Below are 15138 nucleotides of genomic sequence, written 5' to 3'. Positions count from 1 at the left end.
ACATGGACAAGAACTTCTTTGGACAGGTTGCGGAGGAGATAAGCAACGATTTGTTGATCCTGGATCAGCCAGGTGGCATAGGCAGGGTTTGGAATCACTTGGTCCTTGCCGTCTTTGTCTTTGGCGGAGATGGTTTTGGGAGGCTCCTCTAGGGTTTGATCTAAATAGCCAAACAAGCCGGCGCCCATTATCTGGGATCGCGCTTGAGCTCTCAAGAGGACATAGTTCGTCCGAGAGAGGGGCTCGGAGGTGTTGTAGTTGAGGCTGGAGGTGACGGGGGTGGTGGAGGACGACATGATGGGAGGAAGGTGATGGGAGATTGATGGAAGCTAGCTAGATGTGATGGAAGGGCCTGCTCTGTATACCATGAAGGAAGATATGGAAGCGTCTCAACTCTCCAACAGGGAGAGCCTGCAGGTTATATTGATCGAGCGAGGGGTGTCTCGAGAGGGGTACAAAGGGATTCGGTTGGGATTCAACCAACCAGAGATATTACAGAGGGAGATAGGGATAGAAGAGTTAAACAGAAAAAGGACTCTATTTATGGCGCAAGACAAGTCCTTGCCGCCATCTATATCCCTACAATATCTCATGTTTAACATTACTCACATAATCCAGGGGTATTATTTCAGTCTGTGCAGAGTTTATTTGGCACCCGATCATTCCAAAGCGGTGGAGAGTGTTCCTATGGCTGGCTTGCCGAGGACGTCTTAATGTGAAAGATTTCATGCTAAGGAAACAGTGGCGAAACATTGACCTCTGTTTTTGTGACCTGTCCTGCAGCCGAAACGGTGGATCATCTAGTCCTACGTTGCGCCCTGGCTCATATGTTTTGGGACAGGCTAGATGTACTGCATAGTGCCACGGAGGCTTTATAGCTGCTGCAGTTCATTGAGAATTTGCTGTCTGAGGATCGTCGGTGGATTACTGTCATCGCCGCTTGTGCTGCCCAGTTCTGGAAGGTCAGGAATGCAAGAGTCTTTGATGGAGTATCTGTCTCTCTCATGCCAGCTCCTGTTATAACATTTGTGAGATGCTAAACCTTTGGATCTCTCGGATGAAGGATCAGAATGTTAAGCTCTTCATTAGGGCTAAAATGGAGCACTTACAGGCCACTGCATAGTCTCACACGAGATGTGGTTTTTCTTGCTTTTGTACTCCTTTTCGTTCTTGTTATGGTTCTGTTGTTTTGGGCTGCCCCTCTGTAACTGAACTATTCTCAGACTTCGGTCTGGTTTGGAATGCAGAAGGTAGACTGCGGCCTACCTTTTTATCCAAAAAATTCAGCAGCATAAACAAAATTTCAGACCAAAGTTCAGGTGGCTTAAACATCTTATGGGACATGTACCCACTCAATGCACGTGCTATGCATCGTCATCAATGCAGTGATCAGGTGCTAGATTAAGATTAAACTTTCCAGGAAAGTGAACTGAATCACGTATCAAAGTCAGGGGAATTTCGAATTAGAAGTCTATATAGTTATCCAAGCAATAGTAAGAAAATAATGGAAAATCAGCCTAAAAATACAGATAAGAGCATGTTCATTTGTGAGTCAAACGATGTTTTTTCGTTTATTGCTCGGAAGAACGTGTTGTTTTGCAGAAACATGAGAGAAGTTTGGAGAGGTTGAAAGCAATGAGGAAGTGAATCAATTCGCTACCTAGAGAAGTGAAGAGTCACGTCTAACCTTCAATAGCAGAAGCAGTTTCAGTGCAATCAACACTAAGACCATACTGGACTTGGTGGTGCTAAAACAATTTATTTATTTAAAATGAAGATTATATGCCCTATTTACTATCTTCATAAACAATTTAGGTTATTTTGTAAGTTTGCTGATAGAGATTTTGTGAGAGATTTTGCAAAGTACTGTTCGATGAAGTATTTTTTTTTCCGAGAATGTCGACGAAGTAGCTTTAGTGGCATGGTATGCATATACGGTTATACACTATTCTTCTTCATACAGTGGAACGCATAAAGCTAGTAATTTGCTGAAATCAGATTTAGCTAGTAGTATTTGGACCATTATCAAAGTACAATACTCATAGCTGTACATATTATAATAACTAAATGGGCTCTCTGATATCCTAATTGAACGCCTAGCTTATCATATTTTCTATAAGTAGCAGCTATACTCAAAATTGGAACTGCAAGTTAAAAATCGTACGTATTATTTAAACAGACCAATGAAATATGAATTCCACAGCTACAGTTGCTGACAAAACATCATATGAATAGGTAATTCAGTAGTTGATAGTCAGTCTGGGCAAGTGGATTCCTTTGAGGAGAGAAATTCTTTGGTTTAGTTTGATGTCCAAGAATCATACATCGCCTTAATTCTGGAAGACAAAATTGTTAGTTGTACCCTGCAGACACGTTCGTCCACCAAGGACAATGGTTCCAAGTTGACATGCTTTTACATGCAGGTGTTCCAGGATAATGCTCTGAACTTTTGAAGAAAATGTCATTCTTGTTCTGATCGATGTGAACTCCGAGCATTTTATCTCAGCTCGAATCATATTTACTGAATGGCACAACCAAACTTTCTATCAGACCATTCATTTTTTTTAGAAAAGGAGGATGACCCCCGGCCTCTACATCTGAGAGATGCATACGGCCACTTTATTGATTGTTCTCGAGGACCTTACAAAGTATTACAAACAATATATCTGAATCCACCATCTTGGCAACATATGCCGCTACTCCTATCCATATGATGAAAGGATGCTAGCTGGGCCACTACCCAAACCACTCACCTAAACCTAACATCAATAGTCGAAAGCCCCAGCCGAGCCACATACCGGGTCTGGGGCACAATCCGGTCAGATGCACTCGTGTGTCGTCGCAACCATCTTCCACAGGTCCGTCTTCAGATTATATTGAGGGTTCTACCTTGTCTGGCCACTCTGCCATCGACGTCACCATGACGCCAGACAGCTACCTCCTCCTGCTCGAGTCCATCTCCGCGCATCGGACGCCGAGCCTCCACAGCGCCATGCCGCCGATCTCCGCCGCCATCAATTTGTGAGATGAAGTACGGCTCCACCACGGCAGGTACAAGGTAAGGAAGGGTGAGGTCCCCATTGGAGACACGGCCGGACGGGCCGCCACCAGGAACCAGACAAGCTCGCCATACACGCCCAGCATCCCCATGCCCAAGTCGGCGCCTTCAAGAAGGTGACGACGCTGTGGCGCCGCCGCCGCTTAGCCATCGGGGCTAGGGTTTTCACCAGGGCGCAGGGGAAGCAGGGAGGCAGGGGAAGTTGAGCCTCGGCGCCGCCACCAAGGAGGGAATGGCGTCCGGTACGCCATCGACGCCATGACCACCACCGGCGGCCAAGGGTTTCCCCCGGCCAAGCACCCTGCCGCCACCTCCGTGTTAAACACAATTACACAGCGTGTTGTAGCGTGACAGGATTGCATTACTTGTGCATATATGTTAGGTAGTTAGGAAGGACATTTATCTTAACTAGAGTCCTTATCTCTACCTCTTTATTTCTTCTCAAGTTTGTAATCTCAACTGCTGTATGCGCTATCCAGGGAGGTGCGCCCCTGGCCTTTATAACACGCAACAGCGCCCCCACGATGGGTAAGATGCTTTCGCCTATTCGCACATGGTATCAGAGCCTCCTCTTCCAAACCCTAGCTGCTCCATAGTCCCAAGCCATGTCTTCCTCCAGCGCCGCCCCAAGCAATCTCGGTCAGGTCACGGAGAAGCTCTCCCGGACGAACTACGTCCTATGGCGAACTCAGGTTACGCCGCAGCTGAGGGAAGCTGGGCTCTTCGGCTACGTCGATGGAACGGTGTCGGAACCCACCCGCCTCCTCGTCACCAAGGACAAGGACGGCAAGGAGTCGTCTGAGCTCAACCCTCTCCATCCCATCTGGGTGAAGGAGGATCAACAAGTGCTCGGCTACCTCCTCAACAACCTCTCCAAGGAAGTGCTGATCGCGGTGACCACGGTCACCACCGCGCATGCCCTCTGGGTGGCGCTTGCATGCATGTTTTCTTCTCAATCTTTGAGCCGTGTAAACAATATTCGCACTGCCTTAATCAATGCACAGAAGGGCACCCAATCGGTTGCTGCATATTACGCTCATATGCGTGGCCTTGCCGATGACCTCGCCGCGGCCGGCAAGCCCATCCAGGACGATGAGCTCATCTCCTACCTGCTGCATGGGCTGGATATGGACTGCCAGCCTCTCGTCTCCGCCCTCGACGCCCGTGTCACGCCGGTCTCCATCGACGAGCTGTACTTCATGCTGAGCAACTTTGATCAGCGTGTGGCATAGTTTCACAACACCGGTGGCGGCTTCAAGTCTTCAGCCAACGCCGCCACTCGCGGGTGCGGCGGGTACTCCTCGCGCTCTCGCGGTCCTCCTCGACACAAGGGCAAGCAAGGTGGTGGCGGCTCCAGCAACTCCTCTCACGGCGGACGTCCCAACTTCACCAACAACAGGGGCCGTCGCGGCGGGGGTGGCAGCGGTGGCGGCTCGGGCAGATCACGCCCTGATGTCGTACGTTGCCAGATCTATGGCAAGCCTGGCCACACGGCCAAGGACTGCTGGTATCGCTTCGATGAAGACGATGCCTCCTCTGATGAAGATGACAAGGTAGTTGCCGCCGCTGATGGGTCATATGGCGTTGATACTAATTGGTATCTTGACAGCAGTGCTACCAACCACCTCACGGGAGAACTTGAGAAGGTATCCCTTCTCGCAAGCTCCTTCATGAGAAATATCATGGCAAAGACCAAATTCACACGGCAAGTGGTGAAGGTATGAGGATAAGTCACATAGGTCATTCGGTTATACGTACCCCTTCTCGCAAGATTCATCTTAGAATTTTTTTTGCATGTTCCTAGTGCCAACAAAAATCTTCTCTCCGTTCATCGCATCATCATTGATAATCATGTATTCATTGAATTCCATCCTTTCTTCTTTTTGATCAAGGATCAGGCCACGAGGAAAATTCTCTATCGAGGTAGATGTGTTCGAGGGCTTTACCCGTTGATTCCGGAGTTTAGAAGATCAAATAAACAAGCTTGTGGTGCTATCAAGCTTTCGTCCACGCGATGGCACGATCGTTTAGGACATGCATATTTTTCTTTGGTTGAACGTTTGCTTAGGAAAAATAAGCTCCCGTTTGTTGGTGAGCGAAATATTGAAACTATTTGTGATTCTTGCCAAAGAGCAAAATGTCATCAATTACCTTACCCTATATCTACTAGTGTTTCCACTCAACCTTTGCAATTGATATTCTCTGATGTTTAGGGTCCTGCCCCACCTCGGTTGGTCGACACACATACTATGTTAGCTTTATTGATGACTATAGCAAAATTTCTTTGTTTTACCTTGTCAAGAAAAGATTCGATGTTTTTCAAGTGTTCAAAATTTTTCAAGCACTTGTAGAACGCAAGTTTGACAACAAAATTATTGTTGTCTAATCCGACTGGGGGGGGGGGGAGTATCAGAAGCTCAACTCCTTTCAAACCCTTCGCATATCCCATCATGTTTCATGTCCTCACGCTCACCAACAAAACGGATCGGCCGAACGCAAACATAGGCACATATTTGAGGTTGGTCTAGATCTTCTTGCCGACGCTTCTATGCCCCTTAAATTTTGGGACGAAGCGTTTCTCACAGCCGTTCACATTATCAACATGCTTCCGAGTCGAGTTATCAACAACGACACACCCACCGAACGACTTCTTCATGTCAAACCCGACTACACATCACTTCGTGTTTTTGGGTGTGCCTGTTGGCCTAATCTTTGACCCTACAACTCTCGCAAGCTTATGTTTCGCTCAAAACAATGTGTTTTTCTCGGGTATAGCTCTCAACACAAGGGGGTCAAATGTCTAGATGTCTCTACTGGTCGAGTTTACATATCCCGTGATGTTGTATTCGATGAAACCAAGTTTCCCTTCGCTGAGTTACACCCAAACGCCGACGCTTTACTTCAGAAAGAAATTCTTCTTTTGCCTCCAAATCTAACCGGCTTTGCTAATGGGGAGTATAACTCTGATGATACTACTATCACTAACCCTCTTACCATGTTGCCTGAGTTATGTGATGACACAGGAAGCTACGCTGAAGAAAACGGAGTCGGAAATAATGAAGAAAATCGCCCAATAGGGCCATATTTCATGTGCCAAGACTTGGGGAGAAAATCTCCCTCGGGATCGACGCCTGCAGGCGTGGCAGACCTGCCAGCGGGATCCGCTCCGGGATCACCGCCCGCAGCTTGGTCAGGCGGATCCCCCTCAGATTCCGTGTCCGAGCCCTCCGCTTCTCCCCCCGTGCCCGACCGCACGTCAGCAGGCGGCCCCGCCTGCGCCACGCGGCAGCCAGCGGCTGGAGGCGCCAGCCCGCACTCGCCAGGGCCCATGGGCGGTCGCTTTCCGGCTGAGCCTGTCTGCTACAAGCGGCGGGATCTGCGTCGGCCAACTGGCCCGGGCCCAACGGGCCTCACACCTAGCGCACGCGGGGGACCAACGTCATCATTGCTGCGGGACGAGCCCTGTCTGGCGGGATCTTCTGTGGCGCGTGTGACTCCACCCATGTCGCCGCCTCGCCTCCGCGCACAGAGGATCCGGCCTCTGTTTCTGGTGCGGCTATTGTGGATCCTACTGAATCCACCCCGGGATCAGCAGCTTCAGCTCCCACGGGATCTTCTGCGCCGGAGCCAACCACGCCACGACGTACTCGTCTCCAACAGGGGGTAATACAACTAGTAAATTACAAACGTATGATAAAATTTGGCATGATCTTCTCTACAGGTGAACCAGGCGAGCCGTATTCACTTGAGGAAGCCCTTGGTGATGAAAATTGGAAACAAGCAATGAAAGAAGAGTACATGGCCTTAAAAAGGAACAACACATGGCACTTGGTTCCTCCACGGCAAGGTAAAAACCTTATTACTGCAAGTGGGTTTTTAGGATTAAGAGAAAATCTGATGGCACTATTGATCGTTATAAAGCAAGACTTGTAGCAAAAGGTTTTAAACAACGGTATGGCATAGACTATGAGGATACCTTTAGCCTAGTTGTAAAAGCTACCACTATCCATCTTGTGTTATCTATTGCTGTTTCCAGGGGATGGAGTCTTAGACAGCTAGACGTTCAGAACGCGTTTTTGCATGGTGTTCTGGAAGAGGAAGTGTACATGAAACAACCTCCTGAGTTTGAAAACAAGAATGCACCTTCTCATGTATGTAAACTTGACAAAGCCTTATATGGATTAAAGCAGGCTCCTCGGGCATGGTACTCACGATTGAGTCACAAAATGCAAGCACTTGGTTTCATCCCTTCAAAGTCTGATACCTCTTTGTTCATTTACAACAAATGCAACACTCATATATTTGTTCTCATCTATGTTGATGATATTATCGTCACAAGTTCGTCTAATGAGGCTATCACAGGCTTATTGAAGGATCTAAGTGCAGAATTTGCTCTCAAAGACCTTGGAGACTTGCATTATTTCTTAGGGATAGAAGTGAAGAAGCATGATAATGGTCTTCACCTCTCTCAGGAAAAGCATGCAACAGATCTGATAAAAAAGGCTGGTTTGCAAGGGTGTAAACCCTCACCTACTCCACTATCAAGTTCAGAAAAATTGTCTCATACAGAAGGGCAGCCTTTGGGTCAAGATGACAGCACAAGATACAGGAGTCTGGTAGGTGCGCTTCAATATTTGACACTTACATGGCCTGATATCTCCTTTGTTGTTAATAAGGTCTGTCAGTTTCTTCATGCACCCACCACAGTTCACTGGACTACTGCAAAGCGTATAGTTCGATATGTCAAGAATACTCTCAATATTGGTCTGAATTTTAGTAAGTCATCATCTACACTTTTGAGTGCTTTCTCAGATTCTGACTGGGCAGGCTGCCTGGATGACAGGCGGTCCACTGGTGGCTTTGCAGTATTTTTTGGTCTCAATTTAATTTCATGGAGTGCAAGAAAACAGACAATTGTCTCTCAATCCAGTACAGAGGCAGAATACAAAGCATTGGCAAATGCAACAGCTGAGATCATATGGGTGCAATCACTGCTGAAGGAACTCGGTGTAAAAAGTACTCAAGCTCCATATTTATGGTGTGATAATCTGGGTGCCACATACCTATCTGCCAATCCAGTCTTTCATGCCAGGACTAAACACATTAAAATTGATTTTCACTTTGTCAGAGAACGAGTGGCTCAAAAGAAACTTGACATACGTTTTGTGCATTCCAAGGACCAGATAGCAGATGGATTCACAAAGCCTCTTCCCACACGAAGCTTTGAAGATTTCAAACATAATCTCAACTTGATGAAGTTGTGATTAAGAGAGGGTGTTAAACACAATTACACAGCGTGTTGTAGCGTGGCAGGATTGCATTACTTGCGCATATATGTTAGGTAGTTAGGAAGGACATTTATCTTAACTAGAGTCCTTATCTCTACCTCTTTCTTACTTCTCAAGTTTGTAATCTCAACTGCTGTATGCGCTATCCAGGGAGGTGCGCCCCTGGCCTTTATAACACGCAACAACGCCCCCACGATGGGTAAGACGCTTTCGCCTATTCGCACACTCCGAACCAGCCACAGCATCAGCAGGCGCGTGCACGCCGGAGATCCAGGCCGGCCGGAGGTCATGCGTCACGAGCAGATCAGAACGCCTCAGATCTGACGAGGGGAACCCGGGGCCTCCCCGCGCCACGACCAACGCCCACCGGGACCTCGCTGCCCGCGCAGCCAAGGGGACATGGCCAACCTCACCGACGAGCACTCCCCGCCGCCGGAGGAGCGCCGTCCGCACCAGCGAGGCTACCGCCTCAGATCCGGGCCCTCACGACCGAAAGGGAGAGGCCAGAGGCCTCGCCGCCGCCCTCACAGGCAGCCGCGCGGGGGCCCCGACGACCGCCTCCGACAGCGGCGAGGAGGGGAAGGGGGAGGTGGCGGCGCGAGGGAACCGTAGGTTGCCCCCGAGTCGCCCTCGGGAGAGCGACGCGGGGAAGGGGGGGGGGAGGGGATGTGATGGTAGAGACCATTCATGATGCTTCAAGTTCAAGGAAGGAATTGGTTATGGCAGCAGAACCATCACCTCATTTGTCCGTCCAACGTCAGACTACTTGAATTGAATTAAAAAAATATTGAACATTTTGAACGGCATTTGGTCGGTATTTCACGGTAATCACGATGTGAACTCTGAGCATCTGATCTTTCGAACTTCCTAATGGCACAACCGAACTTTCTATCAGACCATTTATCATGATTCAAGTTGGAGAGCAAAAAGAGAGCAACTAATTGAGCTATTTTTTTTAAAAAAAATACATTTTTTATTAAATTTCAGAAATATTACACCATAATTATATTTTTTTAAATGATACCCAGTCGGCCTACTGCTGGCCGGATCTACTCGTCCTACTGCTGGCCGGATCTACTCGTCCTACTAGTGGCCTATTGGCCCCCAGCCGGCCCACTGCCGGCCGATTGGATCCAGTTGGCCCACTGCTGGCTAATTGGACCCAGCCGGCTCGCTGCTGGCCGATTGGCGCCCAGTCTGCTTCCTCTAGACCGACAGGTGCATTCGCTCATTTATCTGTTGAATAGGTATCTGAAAAATGTTGAAGAAGTATTTGAAAAAATGTTGATCATGCATATAAAAATGTTAATCAAGCATTTGAAAAAAATGTTGAACAAGTATTTGAAAAATGTTGAACAAATATTTGAAAATTGTTGAATAGGTATTTGAAAAATGTTGAAGAAATATTTTAACAAATGTTGATCGTGTATATAAAAATGTTAATCAACATTTTTTAAATACTTGTTCAACATTTTTTCAAATAGTTGTTCAACATTTTTATATACATGATCAACATTTTTACAAATATTTATTCAACATTTTTATATACATGATCAATATTTTCTCAAATACTTGATCAACATTTTTTAAAATACTTCTTCAACATTTTTCAAATACCTATTCAACAGTTTCAAATATTTGTTCAACATCTTTCAAATACTTGTTCATTTTTTTTTCAAATGCTTGATTAACATTTTTATATGCATGATCAACATTTTTTCAAATACTTCTTCAACATTTTTCAAATACATATTCAATAGATAAATGGGTGCATGCACATGTCGGCATAGAGAAAGTAGACTAGGCGCCAATAGCCAGCAGTGGACCGACTAGGGCCAATCGGCCAACAGTGGGCCGACTGGATCCAATCAGCCGGCAGTGGCCCGACCAAGGGCCAATTGGCCACCGGTAGGATGATTGGATCCAGACTGGGTATTATTTTAAAAAAATATAATTACGGCGTAATATTTCTGAAATTTAATAAATTATTGTATTATTTTAAAAAAATTCACTAATTGAGGAATACTCCTTGGGGTGCCTCCGCAAGGGTCGCTTGGGGTGGGCTGGGAGCGTGTCACTTGGCGCGCTCTCAGCCGCCGCCACGTGTCACGCTCCCTTGGGAATTTGTTTTTTTGATTTTTTTTCTGTATGCATTTTTAGCTTTTAGATTATTAATTTTTTTTGTTTTTTTCGGCTTTTCGCTTTTCCCCTAGTTTTTCTTAGGATTTGGATCCGGGAAAAAAACCGAAAAAGAAAATTTGCATGAAAAAAATGCATTTTTTCCTTCCGCGAGAGACATATATTTACTTCTCGTGGAGCTATGGATTTGCTTTCGCGAGAAGCACAAGCGTGCCTCTTGGAAAGAAAAAAAACATGTTTTTTCTTTCGCGAGATGCACAGATTTACTTTTCGTGGAGGCATGAATTTGCTTCCACAAGAGAGATGGCCATGCCTCTTGGAAAGAAAAAAAAAACAGTTTTTTTAGCGAGAGACATAGATTTACTTCTTGTGGAGATACGGATTTTCTTCCCCGAAAGGCACGGCCATGCCTCTTGGAACCGCGTTTTATTATTTCTTTTACGCGAGAGGCACATATTTACTTCTCGTGAAGGCACGGATTTACTTTCGCGAGAGGCATGGCCGTGCCTCTCGGAAAGAAAAAAACAACGCATTTTTTCCTTATGCGAGAGACATGGTCGTGCCTCTTGAAAAGGGAAAAACATGCTCCCAGTTCGGGTTTTTTTCGTCCGTTTTTTTCATGATTTTTTTAATCAAAATCTATAAACATGGGATCTAGTTGGGAAGATCTCGACGCGAGGAATCCAGCAGTGTAAACAATTCGAGATTTGGACGCACTGTTTAAGAGATAAAATGAATGTATGAAAAAAGGAAACTCCCAAGTTGCAATAAGAGGCGCACTGCATGCGCGGCCATTGTTGTAACCTGGGGAGGTGGGCGTGATCTTTGTAATGGGTACTCCTTAATTAGTGATTTCTGGAGATAACCGAACATAGGCTCAGCGAGTCCACCTTTTCGACTCGCTGAAGGGGCAGGCGAGACGGGTCGGCCCACTCGCGCGGGAGACCACAACCTCTTTTTCTCGTATTTGTTTAGTTTCTGATTTCGTTTTTATAGGAGTTGGCTACTCAACAGTTGTCAAAATAATGCCTCAACCAATTCCGCTACTACCATCTTTCTCTTTTTTTGTGGTAAACCCCGTATTTTAGCAAATGTGAAACCACCGCCATCCTCATTGTTGCTGCCCCGCCCTGCTGGAGCCAACACTCCGACCATACCTATAAACCGGCAAATTTGATAATTTGCCACCCCTTACCTCCCCCTTTCATAATTTGCCCCCCCCCCTAAGAATGACAGGTGGGGCCCGGGCCCGCCCGTCATTGAGACAATGGGTGCCAAATTGTGAAAGGGGGAAGTAAGGGGTGGCAAATTATCAAATCGCCCCTATAAACCCTACCCCTGTGCATGCATCCATACTCGTAAATCCTCCCCCACCCCACCCCACGTTCGGCCCACCACATCATCCTAGTCTCCGGCTCGGTGAGCTTCTTCGTCGGTGAAATTGAAATCAACTAAATTCGATATTTATGCGACTGATGGTAGGAAATACGCACAAAACATGGCAGGTTATCATTGACAGTGGGCCCCACCAGTGTGACAAAGTTTCGAAACAAGCTAAACCTTGAGGGATTTGAGAAAGTTAATTACGAATTATCACAAACATGTGGTTATGTGTTAAAAACATTTCCAAAGTTTGCGATTGTACAAGAGGAGTGTTTAGAGCTTCCAAAATTTCCAAACATGTGGTTATGTGTTTAAAACAGGTTGCGCCCCGCACTCCATGTCGAAATAGCAGTTGCACTAAAATAGATGTCAAAAGAAATAGCGGTGAACTAAAATAAAATACAAATAACCAGCCAGCCAGCCAGCCGTCCAATATACGCAGATGCGGTTGCAGTAAATGAACATGTACCCGATGTCTTGCATGACGACGATCGGCGCTGAGCGCATCAATGGCCCGGCGGAGGTACACCTCAACAGCAGGCAGCAGCTCTAGCTAGGCTTGATCTCGCGAGATCCTCCTGGTCTCCACCCAATCCATCGCCTAGCCGCCCCTTGCATCACCTCACCTAGCTAGGTAGCCGGCGGGCGGGCAGCCGCCGTTGGATGCCGAGGAGGGTCCCCGCAGTAGCCGTCGGATCTTGGAACCCCCCTCCCGGCTCCGGCTATTCGAGTTCAAGCCTTGATGGCGCCAAATGCCAAGCCAAAGCATTCATCGCCGGCGCAAGTACGCGACCACGTGCACGTAATCTTCCTCCCCAAATCTTCCTACGGCCCCCGTACGTACGTAGCCGCCATTTACTAGCTCCTTAACTCCGGCGCGCTCCCTCCCCCGCGTTTATGGTGCCGCGGCCGTGGTACCGGCGCAGGTACTTACGAGCGGGCGCGCCGCGCGCGCGCCTCCATCCACCGATTTTGCATACGCGCGCGGGGATCGCGATCGGGTTTATACGTACGTGCCCATACGCATAAAGGTGGCGAGGCTATGCGTAGCGGTGGCGGTGGTGGGTAGGGCAGCAGCAGCGTCGACGAGGTAGCGCGACGGCATTGCGGTCGATACTACAGCAGGTGCTAGGCTGGTGAGTTCAATTCGACCGTGTCGTGGGGAGTAGAGAGTGGACTTCTTGGGGAGTGGCTTGCTGGAGATAGTGGGTGGTGATGGATTTTGGGCGGCGCAAGAGCTTTAGCTTCTTCGAGGAGGACCGGAAGGCGCGGCCGGCGGCGGCGCAGACGCCCGTGCACCACTATGCGCGCGGGGGAGGAGGAGGAGGAGGAGGAGGGGGGCGGTCCCCGGCGCGCGAGGCGGCGGAGCCGGCGCGGATGAGCATGTCGTCCGTGCCTGTCGCGGAATTGCCGGCGATGATGGGAGTCGGAGGCGTGGGAGGCGGGTGCTCGCCGTGGGTGCAGTCGCCGCTGCACAGCAGGCTGCGCTTTCCGCCGTCGCCCGCCGCGATCTACCACTGCCTCGCGGCGCTGCACCGGCTGGACGGCGACGTGCACGCGCTCGCCGTGGCGAGAGGGGTGCTGTTCACGGCGTCCGACAGCGGCCGCGTCCGCGCGTGGGCGGCGCCCGGGTGCTTCAACCGCGGGTACCTCGACGTGGGCCGCGGCCGTGTCCCTGCTCTAGCGGCGTGCGGCGGGACGCTCGTCACCTCCCACAGCCGCGACCACCACGTCCGGGTGTGGACGGTGTGCGCGGCGGCCGTGTGCGACCACATCCGCGCCAAGAAGGCGGCCACGCTCCCGGCCAAGGGCGGCCTCCTCTCCTTCGCCAAGAAGCGCCCGCACCACCACCGCGACACCGTGTCGTGCCTCGTGCTCCACGCCGTCGCGGGCCTCCTCTACACCGCGTCGCACGACCACACCGTCAAGGCGTGGAAGCTCTCCGACGGCAGCTGCGTCGATTCCTTCGTCGCCCACGATGGGCCTATTAATGCCATGCTCGTCAACGAGGCCGACGGCTGCATCTTCACGGGCTCCGCCGACGGCACCGTCAAGATGTGGCGCCGGGTGTACGGCGGCACCGCGCACGCCCTCATCATCGTGCTCCGCTCCGAGCTGTCCCCAGTCAACGCGCTCACGATCTGCCACGCCGCGAGCGGCACCACCCGACGGTGCTTCCTCTACGCCGGCTCCTCCGACGGCTACGTCAACATCTGGGAGAAGGAGGCCTCGGCGGGCCGGCCGGTGCACGTCGGGTTCCTCAAGGGTCACCGGCTTGCGGTGTTCTGCCTGGCCTCCGGCTGCGGCGGGCGGGTGGTGGTGAGCGGGTCGGAGGACGCGACCATGCGCGTGTGGAGGCGGGAGGGGAAGGGCGGCGAGTCGCACACGTGCCTGGCCGTGATCGAGGGGCACCGCGGGCCCGTGCGGTGCCTGGCGGTGGGCGGCGGCGAGGCAGGGGAGGTGGAGGGAAGCATGGTGGTGTACAGCGCCGGGCTGGACAAGAGCGTGAAGGTGTGGAGGATAAGGGTGGTGGGGAAAGAAGAGGAGGACGACGAAGATGATGAAGACGACGACGGCGAGGAGGAGATGGAGGACATCGTGGCCGCAGGGAAGGGCGATGTGGATGCCGTGAGAGACGAGGTGGAGGCCGAAGAGGAGCAGGTGGTGAGCCTTGGGCCGACGCCGGTGCTGTCGCCGGTGTGGGTGGAGAAGCGGCGGCATACAAGTCGTGGCTGAAATGCTGAGTTGAATTCAGCGCTGATTAGGAGAGTGCGCGTTGCAAACTTGCAATGGGCCAACCTTAGTTTAGTGGTTTAACAGTATTGTTAATTTTTCTGTTAAATCAGTCGATTTTCCATCTTCGCCCACTATCCTCTCCAATCCAAACTTAGCATTACCGTTGACAGCACCGGGCTCAGAGTGTCTTTCATTTTTACGCAGTACAATCGCATACGTTCATATACATTTATCTTCATGAACACACACATACGCATTATCTCTATGACTATCATGAGCATCTCCGAGATACTGAGCAGACGCATATTTTGATGTTGACGAAATCAACACATACACCTTATAGTTGATGGGAAAGTCTTCTCACACTCAATGAACATCGTCGAAAAGTCTGAAATAAATCCAGAAAAATGCGAGTACCAATGCCAAGTCTAAAACTTAAATCCTGATAGGCTAGTTCCATCACAAAACATCAAACCATCCCCTTGGTTCGCTCGCTTAGAGTGTCTTACTTTTGCACACAACCCAACTACTCGC

The sequence above is a fragment of the Triticum aestivum genome, chromosome 3A, assembly GCF_018294505.1.
Source record: "Triticum aestivum cultivar Chinese Spring chromosome 3A, IWGSC CS RefSeq v2.1, whole genome shotgun sequence".
Lineage (NCBI taxonomy): Eukaryota > Viridiplantae > Streptophyta > Magnoliopsida > Poales > Poaceae > Triticum > Triticum aestivum.
The sequence above is the reverse complement of the archived record's forward strand: the minus strand, read 5'-3'. Positions refer to the sequence as shown.